Below are 10,528 nucleotides of genomic sequence, written 5' to 3' on the forward strand. Positions count from 1 at the left end.
GAATGTAGCCAGAATTGCATTTGGCCCAACAACAAGAAGGACAACTCCTACCAAGAAATCCACATCAAGCTGGAAAATTTAGATTTATTTCAGCACTCTTACATTGTGTTTTCTTTTATGTAAGAACTACTGTTTGGTTATGAAGCAAATTGTTAAGGTCTATTGAACCTAAGATATAATGTTAAGGTCTTTTGGACAAGTAATGTTATGAACCTATGTTATAAATCTATGACTGCATTTTATGTTTTAAACATATGTTAATTCTGAAGTTTGAACATTATGATTGTTATTGGTATTAAGCAACTATGTTATGTCTGAATTTTGAACATATGACATAACCCAAATGCAAACATAATGAAATTGAAACTCACTATTGAGTATAAAGCAAACATAATGAAATAGAAACACATAATTCATCCTTTAATTGAAACTAATACATTTGCTGCAAACTATTTTAATACTATTTCAAAATGCTACATCTGACTCAAACTATGTCAACTGGTAAACCTGTTACAACATCCTAAAAACAACCACAACTAAAACAAAATAAAACAGTGTCTTTCAATTTTTTTCCAGATTCATGATCTTTTTCAATTGAATTTGTAAGTCTCTAATATTCTTCTTTAAACACTCCACCTCCGTTTTTGTAGCCTCAAGATCATGTTGAAGCTTCTCCAACCTACTCTTTTGATTCCTCATAAACTGATCCTTTTCATCCTCAGCATCATCATAGAACCATTTAAAGTATCCACAGCCGGCTTGTGTTGCACCCTGTGTTATTCACATTACAGTCCAATCAGAATAAAAATAATCTTAGAATGAGATTAAATTCGTTTTTACCTTATAATTACGACAACCCCAGAATTGTCTCCCATAGTTCGTGACAGTTGAAGCTCTTCGAAGAGCAGTCATGTCTCCACAACCACATTTAGGTTTCCATCGTAAATTCCCTTCCAATCGACCATTGTTCTTCAAATTAGAATCACATGTACATTCCCCAGAATTTGTTGACGACTTTATTTTCCACGATGAATTTCATCCTTGATTGACCTCTGACCATTGATTAAATTCTGAAATATGAACCCTAATATTTGGGGATTTTTAGAACGAAGATGAAACTAGGAAACTGAGAGCAAATGAAACAAAGGAGAAGAACATATAAACAATTCCACATCACTTGCCACGTAGGAAAATCTGACGTCAGTTTCATCCTATTTGACGGAAAGAATCAACGTGGACCTTTTTGAACAATTAAATGATCCCTATGAAACTTTTGAAACTTAATTAAGGGACCAAACTGGACCCCAAAATAAATTTAAGGGACAAAAAAAAAGTATTTTGCCAAAAATGAATATAAAACATATATATTTACAAAAACTAATTGCACATTTAAATCTAAATTTATTTATTTGTTTGTGTTTTAAACTTTACCCTAAACATGAGATCTGAGGTCATTAATTTTCTATAAAAAATGAAATAATATTATTGAAAAAAATGAAAACTTAATAAAAAAATTGGCTAAATATTTGATTGATCCTATAAAATTTCAAAGTTTTATTTATATTTCTTAAATATTTAATTCTTATCTACAATATTTTTGGTCAATAAATTGGAATTTTTTTTAATTATCAAGTTTTAAAAAAAAACACACATAACTAACTCATATTCAAGAAAATTACCCCAATAACCTCAATTTATTTGACATATATGTTTTTAATATTTTAAATGTTCACGTCAATTTTTTTAAGATGATATATATAATATCATAAATGTATATTAATTTTGATTTACAACGGATGACGGAAAATATTGTGAAAACAGAAAATGGAACAATATTTTTTTCTAAAAGTAGAAAGCAACTTTAAAATTGTGTAGAAACTAGATTTTTTGTTTTCTCAAATTGAAACATGTTTAAAGAGATATTATTCTCGTAAAAGGATGAGTTTGCCAGATACACACATTGTAGCTAAGCCTTAGCTTCTCCCCAAGTCAGCACCACTTGTCATATGATTTGGTAGGGTCTAACATTTTATCCAACAAAATAGTGATCACTAAAATGTGAGGGCCTTAATAAAGTGTATGCGTGGGACAATTGAAGAGTCACCAATTGCAATTCTTATCCATCATCAACTTTAAAATGTATAATTCAAATTACGTGTGAAAATTTGGATTGAATTGGATTGGAGCTATAGTTAATGTAATGTAGTCTTTTAAAGCTATTAATGCCTCAATTTGTATGTTTAAATTTGGGATCATTGTTTTGAAATTATGCCTCAATTTTTTTTTGTGTGGATGAGTTGGTATATGTTTATATTTGTCTATTAAGAGTATATGTAACATTTTTAGAGAGTCTAAATAAATTTAACACCACAAGCTAAAGAAATTATCTGCCTTATTTTTTTTATAAAAAAAATTAGATATCCTTTGCAAGTAATTGCATAAATTAATTACTTGAATCGAAAAAGACTACAATCAGCAACAATTTTTATTTATTTAAAATTTAGCACTTTCACGTATTTAGAGTTGAATTTGAATTTAAAAACTCTGATTAAAAGGAAGAAATCTCTAACACAATCTTATTTAAGTGTTTTTGGATAAATATAAATAAGTTATTAATATTAAAAATAGAAATTTAAAAGTGAAAAAATATCACTTGATTGATATGTTTATTGAATTTGTATAAATTTATTCTCTACAATAATTAAATAAAGAATTTTGTCAACAATAAAAGTTGTGCATGTAAATTGTGAAAAAAAATAGATAACTTATTATTTGCATATTAGTAATTTATTTGCTTACATTAAAAAAATATAGTTAATTTGTTTAATACAACATCAATTATCAATAAATTTGAACATTGTTGAATTCAACATTAGATATATAATTATTGTCAATTTGTTTTCACTTCTTTAGTTTATATATTTTATATAAGTAAAAGTTCTTTTAATTGTTTTGTTAAATCAATTTATCTAATAACTTTGTAGTGATATCTAATTGCATAAATACATACTCAAATCTGCATATCCTACTTATATCTCTAGTACCACTTATATATACTAGACAAAAAATCAATAAAACTATTGTAGTATTTTTTAAATATTATAAACATATTTGTCTTAATATTTGGCCTCATAATTTCAAAACCTCAAATAATGGAAGTGTTAATCATTGAGTCTTATAATGAAACTAGCAGGATACCCGTGCATTCGCACGGGTACTGGTATGGTACGCGCATTTGTTTTTAATATATAATAAAAATGAAATGAAAGAAAAATTAAATTGTAAAATAAAAAAAATTATTTATTTTTTATTTATTTAGAAGATGAAATGTAAATGATATCAATATTTGGATCAGTTGTTTCATTTTTCCTGTTTCATATAATTTCTACGATATGAGAAAAAAAAAAAACAATAAAATTTTATTGACTAACTACATGTTTGAATCAGTGGTTTCATTTTTCCCGTACTAAAGTTGAATTAGTAAGTTACTCCTTTTTATTAAAAATGATCATTTGTCATGTAATAAAGTTAGATCAGTAGTAAAGTTTTTCGTGTTTATAACAATAATATTTTTTTGTCATGTATTAAAGTTAGATCAGTAGTAAAGTTGTTCTTGTTTATAAAAATAGTTTTTTTTTTCCCTTAATGTTTTCACATATTTGAAAAAAATGATCGATAAATTTTTTTGTTATTCAATATTTAGATTAATAGTAAAATTATTTCCATTTATAATAGTAATATTTTTTTCTATATATAAAAGATAATTTTGTTATGATATTATTTATAGAAGTATTTGAATCAATAGTATAGTTGTTCCCCGTATAAATAAATATTTTAATCAACAATGTATTTTTTTCCGAATAATTTTTTTTGTTTGTTTTGACAATAATAAAAAATTATTTTAAAAAATGATTTTAAATAAATATTGTTTTGACAACAATGGTTTCTCTTCAATAATTTCTTTCATCAATCTAAAAATTTATAAATAAATAAACAAATATGAATAAAAATATAAATAAGTAGAAATGAAATAAAATTAAATAAGATATAAATATTACAAAAAATTGAGTTAAATATGATATAAACTTTACCATTTACCAAAAATAAATTCAAAACTCATCAATTAAAACTTATTAAAAAAATTCATAAACACAACAAACATTTTTAATAGCAGTCAAACTCAACAAACATTGGGAGAAGGATGAAACTTCATAAAGAGGCTATTTAGCAAATATTGGGAGAAGGAAAACTATTTTTTTGGTGCATGTCAGTGTGCATTGATTGGGAAGAAGTAATGGAGTTGAGTCAAAAATAATAGAATAAAGTCATGATTATCTTCAAAATTTTGAAAATATAATGATGTCTCACATAAATGAAATATGAAACATTGAAAATCTATTGTAGAAAAACAAATTGAACAACCTAAAAAAGAAAATAGTATATAAGTTAATATTTATCTAATAATAAAAATAACATTATAAATTAAGAAAAAAAATAAAACACAAAAATTAATATAAGAAAAACAACATAGATAACTTTTTTTCTTGTTGGAAACAAAAGAACAACTCGTGGAAAAAAAATATAGATGAAATGTTAGTAAACTTAGAAATGGAGAGAAAATAAATTAAAAATAATAATATGAAAGAAGGTATATTAATACATTTGAAATAAATAAATAAAGAAGAAAAAATTAAAATTGAAAAAAGAGAAGACAGAAATATTGAGAGGAAATTAATAATTGTTGAGGTGACATAGGAGAGAGTTGGTATTCAATGTCAGAAAAAAGTGAAAAAAAGTAAATCTGACATTAAATATTATATTACTACTTTCAAATATTTTGGTATTCAATGTCGAAATGATCACATATTTAAGTTATCAATGACAAAGTGCATAGTTTAGAAGAGATAATATATCAATAACTTATTCAATGTCAAAATGATCACAATAAAATATATCAATAACTTATTGTACATATTTAGAAGAGATAATAAATATGTGCTTATAATTTTGTTTGTATATAAAAATATTTTAATTAATAATTTTTTTCTATATTTAGATATTATTTTTGTTTTGATTTTTCATAAAAATATTAGGTTCAATAAAAATATTAAAGATACATTTATCAAACTTTTAAAGTATACGTGTTTTTTAAGCATTCATTTATTTTTAATTTACTATAAAATGGTTATTTTAAATTCTAAATCTTAAAGTCACTTTGATTTTTATTTGTTTTGTTTTAGTAATTTTATAAATTAAAAAAACATTAGAATCAATTATAAACTTGTCTTCATGTATAAATTTTAATTTAAAATTATTTATTAGAGATCTAATCAAACCTATTTTAAAAAAATAATCAAACACTACAATCAATTATATATTTTTAAAATTATTTTTGATTTTTCTTAAAATAATTAAAAATTTCCCGTATAAACAAATTTGTCGTTTATAAAATATTTGTCGAAATATTGAAAAAATATATATTATTTTATATAAAATTTGTAAGTTATTATATATTTTTTCATTTACTTTTTATTTTTTTAAAATTAAAATTTCTTAATAGTTATCTATTTAGGGTTTAATCTAACAATAATTATTTTATAAATAATACTATTAATTATTAATTGGAGAGAAAGAAATGAGTGTAGTTAAATAATAAATAATAAAGTGTATTAAAAAAGTTATAAATGTCATAAAGAATAATAAATTGTATTAATATTATAATAATGATGGTATAAATGATACTAAATAATTTTGTTTCTCTTAATTTTTTTTCTTATAATATGATATAAATGATACTAAATAATTTTGTTTCTCTTAATGATACTACATTATAACACCCCTAATTGCATGACAATAGTCCATTATAATCGGTCAATAAAAACCCGTGCGTATGCACCGGTTCTGGTCGGTCACACGTATTGTTTTTCCAAATAATAATTGTTGTTTATAAAAAATACATTAATGAGAACAAAACTAATGTTTGAAGTACATAAATTTTTTTATTCAAAATAAATTATAAGCAGTTTTTGAAAATAAAATTACATGGTATTTAATAACTTTTTTGGAAACAATACTATTTAGTCAACATTCAACAAAATATTTAGTCCACATTCAACAGGGTGAATTGAAAATTTTGCCTTAAAATTTAAAATCAATAATTCAAATTGAAAACTCATCGTTATACTGAAATAAATAGGCTAATGAATAACCTTAATAACAATTTTATTTATAATGAATAGCATTTTTGCTCTTATATTAAATTATAATTATGTTATTTTTTTTTGTGGAAACAGTAATGTTGATATCCTCATAAAGATATGCATGTGAATAGTATATTGGTATGGTATAGAGGTCTACACTGAGTTTTAGTGTTTAAAGTGTAATTTCAACTGATCACAACTGAAAATGATCAGTAGTATAACATATCAGGAAAGTTTGAGAATTTAAATTAGAAAGAGGAATTGATACAAATATTAGATGCATTTGTTGATTCTATAATTAATCTATAGATTTCATACAATAATATCTCAGCTGCTAGAGAACAAAATTCTAAAACCACCTGCTAGGCTGCTATATATTTGAACTGGTTCATGACAGCTTGTTAGGAATGCAGCTGTAATCTGGTGCAGAATTTAAGCGTTTAGTTTCTAAAGAAAAATAGCGAAACTGGATCTATATGCGATATATTATTAGTTCGAGGGAATACCATAATTTCATGGTTGCGGGTTCACTGTATTGAGCCTGTGGTTGCCTTAGCTAAAGATTGATCGGCGCATGTAAATCATATCCATTGATAGTGCATGAAAGATTCGATGCCACATTTTCTTCATTTGTACTCCTTGCTTCATAAACCTTCTTCTGTAGCTCTGCATTTTCTTTCTGAATGAAGTCCATTTTTTTATGGAGTTCAGCATTTTCTTGATGGACAAGAGTTCCCTACAATGGCATTAACGGAAATTGGTCAGAAATTTGTGAGAAAGCCTAGTCACATACAGCGAGAAAACCAGACTCGTGTTGAATTTCTCAATCTTTCCTTTCTTGTTTTGTAAATTCTACATAATACCTAATCATCAAGCTGCAAATAAAAAATCAAACTAAAATCAGATAAAAAAATTCTATGAAACATTTCCAGACACTTCGACATCACCAACAATAATTTGAAAAATTAAACTTAATTGGACACTAAACATACCCTTAAATTATTTTTCTTGCTGGCGGGCCTATCAACGTTGGCAAGACGATATTCATGCATAATCCAATTAGTTTTCACTCCTTTGGGGGCTTTACCGGCATAGAAAACCAGTGCTTTTTGTATCCCCATTGGTTTCACTTTCCCAGTTGGTTTATCAGCTCCGGTAGCCTTCCAGTAACCACTTCCGGCAACCCGGTTAGGCCGGGAACTGTTCGAGTATTTTCGATCCCCCTGAGAGAAAAGTACCATTCTTTCTCACTGTGATAACCCGTTTCTGCATACATCACCAAAAACATATTATTCATATGCAATTAGAAAGAAAAGTAACAAAAGAAATTATTTATAAGTGAAAAAAGGAAGTATCAGAAAGCTGCCATGGATCAAACTTATACAAATCAACTTCTTTAACAACAGAAACAAAATATGGACAGTTTCCTTTTATATGATTTTGCAACTGCATCTTTCTGACCGTCATATCAAGTGGCAGCATAATTACACTTCCAAGTATGATATCAAAGATGTGTATTTTACCATCCTGCTTCAACTATTACCAACACATTCCTTTTCTATCTCTTCAACTTACCTGTATAAATCGAATTGAAGTTTGGCTTAAAACACACATGGCAGAGGTTAATGATAAAGTGTGTGCAACCAAATTCCATGATTATAGGAATAAAATGATTTGAACATGTGCTATTTACAACAGAATTTAATAACATAATTTCAAATATCTTAACAGAAACATGAAAATGAAAAATCATTCACAACTTGATAATGCTATTTACCTCTAAGCTTGTTGGCCACAGCTGCAATCCAGGCTCTGCCTTTGACGTTAAATGCATATCTCGTGGTCGAGACCAGCCGAATAAATCCCGCCGGTGTTTGCGAATCGGTAGCACTCTCCATAGAAACTTGTAATATTGGCTGCGCAAGAAGAGAGCGAGCCCCTTTAGGTAAGAAATTCATAATCTGAAACATTCAAGAACTTGTCAAATACCTTTAAAGGGTAAAAACAGTCCATACACCTTACCATCATATCAGTCCATACACCTTACCATACATCCAAACCAAAGCGCATTTAAAACCGTCATCGCACCATATGTATGCCATTCAAGACCTGCTACATAACAGAAAAATGCTCACATTAAAACCAGTCCAGTTCACCATATTCATACCTACACTAAGTCAATTCAAGTCCAGTTCTAAACTGAACCATGCCCTGCATCCTTCATTCTCCAAGCTATCCTTGAGTATTCAAACATCAAGCCAAACATTGATATCCATGGTAAAATAAAGCAAAAGTTGAATCTAAACAAAGTAGAAATTAAAGTAAACCAATTTTATACATATCCAACTACATGATGAACCACATTCACATTCAGAACATCAACCATGGTAAATAACCAACCTCTGCCAAAAATGCCAACCTGCATAAATACAAATCTTATGCATCATTATGTAACCAACTTTTGTTAAACAAAGAAGATGCTAAAGTTTGTAACAAAAACCCTAAAATCAAAACATGACATTCCAAAGCATCATCTAAAGGTAATCACATTTTTCTTAAAAATTACTTCTTTATCAACCAGTCAGTTCTAAAAGCTTGTAACAAAAACCCTAAAAACAAATTGGAAAAAACCTGAAATTTTAGAACAGAAAACGATTTGAAACCATAAACTAACCAACAACGCATCATATCAAAGTGTAGATCCACAAATAAGTTGAGTGAGATGATAGGATCGGGGGACAAAGCTACCACCGCAAAATCGAGCGCTGTGAAATCGCCGAAAACTTCAGATCTGCCGCCATAAACTCTTCGTGTGAAACAATACCACAAACCATAAATAAATTTCCATCTTCTTCGCTTGAAATCGAATCAAAAGAGCAGAAGAACATGAAGAAAGAAGAGGAAGAGACAACTTCAAAGAAAGAAAGAATGAGAAATGTGAAGAGAGAGCAAATCAGAAAAAAAATCAGTCAAGATAGCAAGCTTATGAAAATTCCCAACCTGCACTTGACGAAGCAAAGCCGACACCGAATATGTTCCCACCATTAAAGGCAATTTCAAAGATGCTGCAAAGACAGTTTCAAAGTTGTACCTCAACAACAATTAATGCAATCAATATATGATTTGTTTGAATCAACAAACCGAAGGACCAACCTTGTTTACGACCAACAACGACAAAACATTGATTTTGTGGACACTATAACAATAAAACAGCAACAACGTTCAAACCTTCATCAAGAAATAATTAACAAAACATTGTAAGCAAACAAAAAAAATGTCACTTCGTTGGCAAATCGAAAATAAAGGTTGAAATCAAACTTGTTTCAGAATACTCACCGGCAACCTCTTCGACCGAACACCGATGATAAGTCTATAAAATTAAAACCGTAATTTTCCCGTTATTGAACCCTAGCCACAAAACCAAAACCCTAATTTTAAACACAAAACCAAACAATTCAGAAACAGATACAAATCGAAGAAATTTCATAACCGACACAAATCGAAGAAATTTCATAACCGATACTCAGAACATACCTTTATATACTCCAAATCCTCCCTGCACAAAATTCACCACAAACCCTAACATGAAGAGTGACATACAATAACTACAACATCTTCAGTAGTTTCGAAGCTCCGTAAGTTTCCGTGGACATACCAGAAACGCTCCAAGAGTATCATAGAGTACCATCCGGTTTGTAAAGAAGAAAGAAAGAAAAAGGAAAGGGAAGAGAAGAAACGTGAGAGAGAAAGTGAGAAAGGAAGAGAGAGAATGAGAGAAAGGACTGAGAGAGAGAAGAAATTGAAAATTTGAATTTAAGATAGTGAGATACAGCTATTTGCCAATTCAAAAAGATATACTTTTTCAGTAACCATTAAGTTGTAGTTCCCCATATGACATCATCAATTCATTCATTCCTAAATAACAAAGGCACAAAACAACAACTATACAATTGGAAGTCAATTATATGACATCATTAGTTGAAAAAAGTAAATTTATGACCAAAATTGTCCCCATTTTAGAGAGGTGGCAAAATTAGAAGGAAGGGTATTTGGGTGTTTTCCAGAATAATTTCCCTTCTTATATTATAGATAGTCGTGTTAAGTTATACTAGTAATAGATTATTGAGAATACTACTATGTTATATTCTAATAATAATGAAGATCTAGTACTACACTACACGGCAATTCGAAATTAATAATTAGTCAATACACATGACTATGTTAGTTTGTCATCTTCTTAGTTCTTATCATATAAGTAGAAGAAGCATCATGGTGTCGTACATCTCAATAGTACCTCTTTTATTTTAAAACACAATTGTTTAAAGGAT

General features: G+C 27.8%; 1 long non-coding RNA gene across 11 annotated transcripts; it reads right to left on the reverse strand.

The window, feature by feature from the left end:
• Positions 1–6,322: 6,322 nt before the first annotated feature.
• Positions 6,323–10,004, reverse strand: LOC131618106 (uncharacterized). 11 transcript variants are annotated; one of them, XR_009288742.1, is made up of 10 exons: positions 9,735–10,004; positions 9,537–9,628; positions 9,354–9,428; positions 8,875–9,265; positions 8,601–8,619; positions 8,223–8,309; positions 7,978–8,116; positions 7,193–7,466; positions 6,707–7,075; positions 6,327–6,620 (listed from the first exon to the last, which is right to left on the reverse strand). It is a non-coding gene; the product is annotated as an uncharacterized LOC131618106 (long non-coding RNA). The 11 variants fall into 11 exon arrangements; XR_009288740.1 differs by having other exon boundaries at positions 8,223–8,312; XR_009288739.1 differs by having other exon boundaries at positions 7,978–8,309.
• Between the last annotated feature and the right edge of the window lie 524 nt (positions 10,005–10,528).

Source organism: Vicia villosa, linkage group LG7, assembly GCF_029867415.1.
Source record: "Vicia villosa cultivar HV-30 ecotype Madison, WI linkage group LG7, Vvil1.0, whole genome shotgun sequence".
In the NCBI taxonomy this organism is placed as follows: domain Eukaryota; kingdom Viridiplantae; phylum Streptophyta; class Magnoliopsida; order Fabales; family Fabaceae; genus Vicia; species Vicia villosa.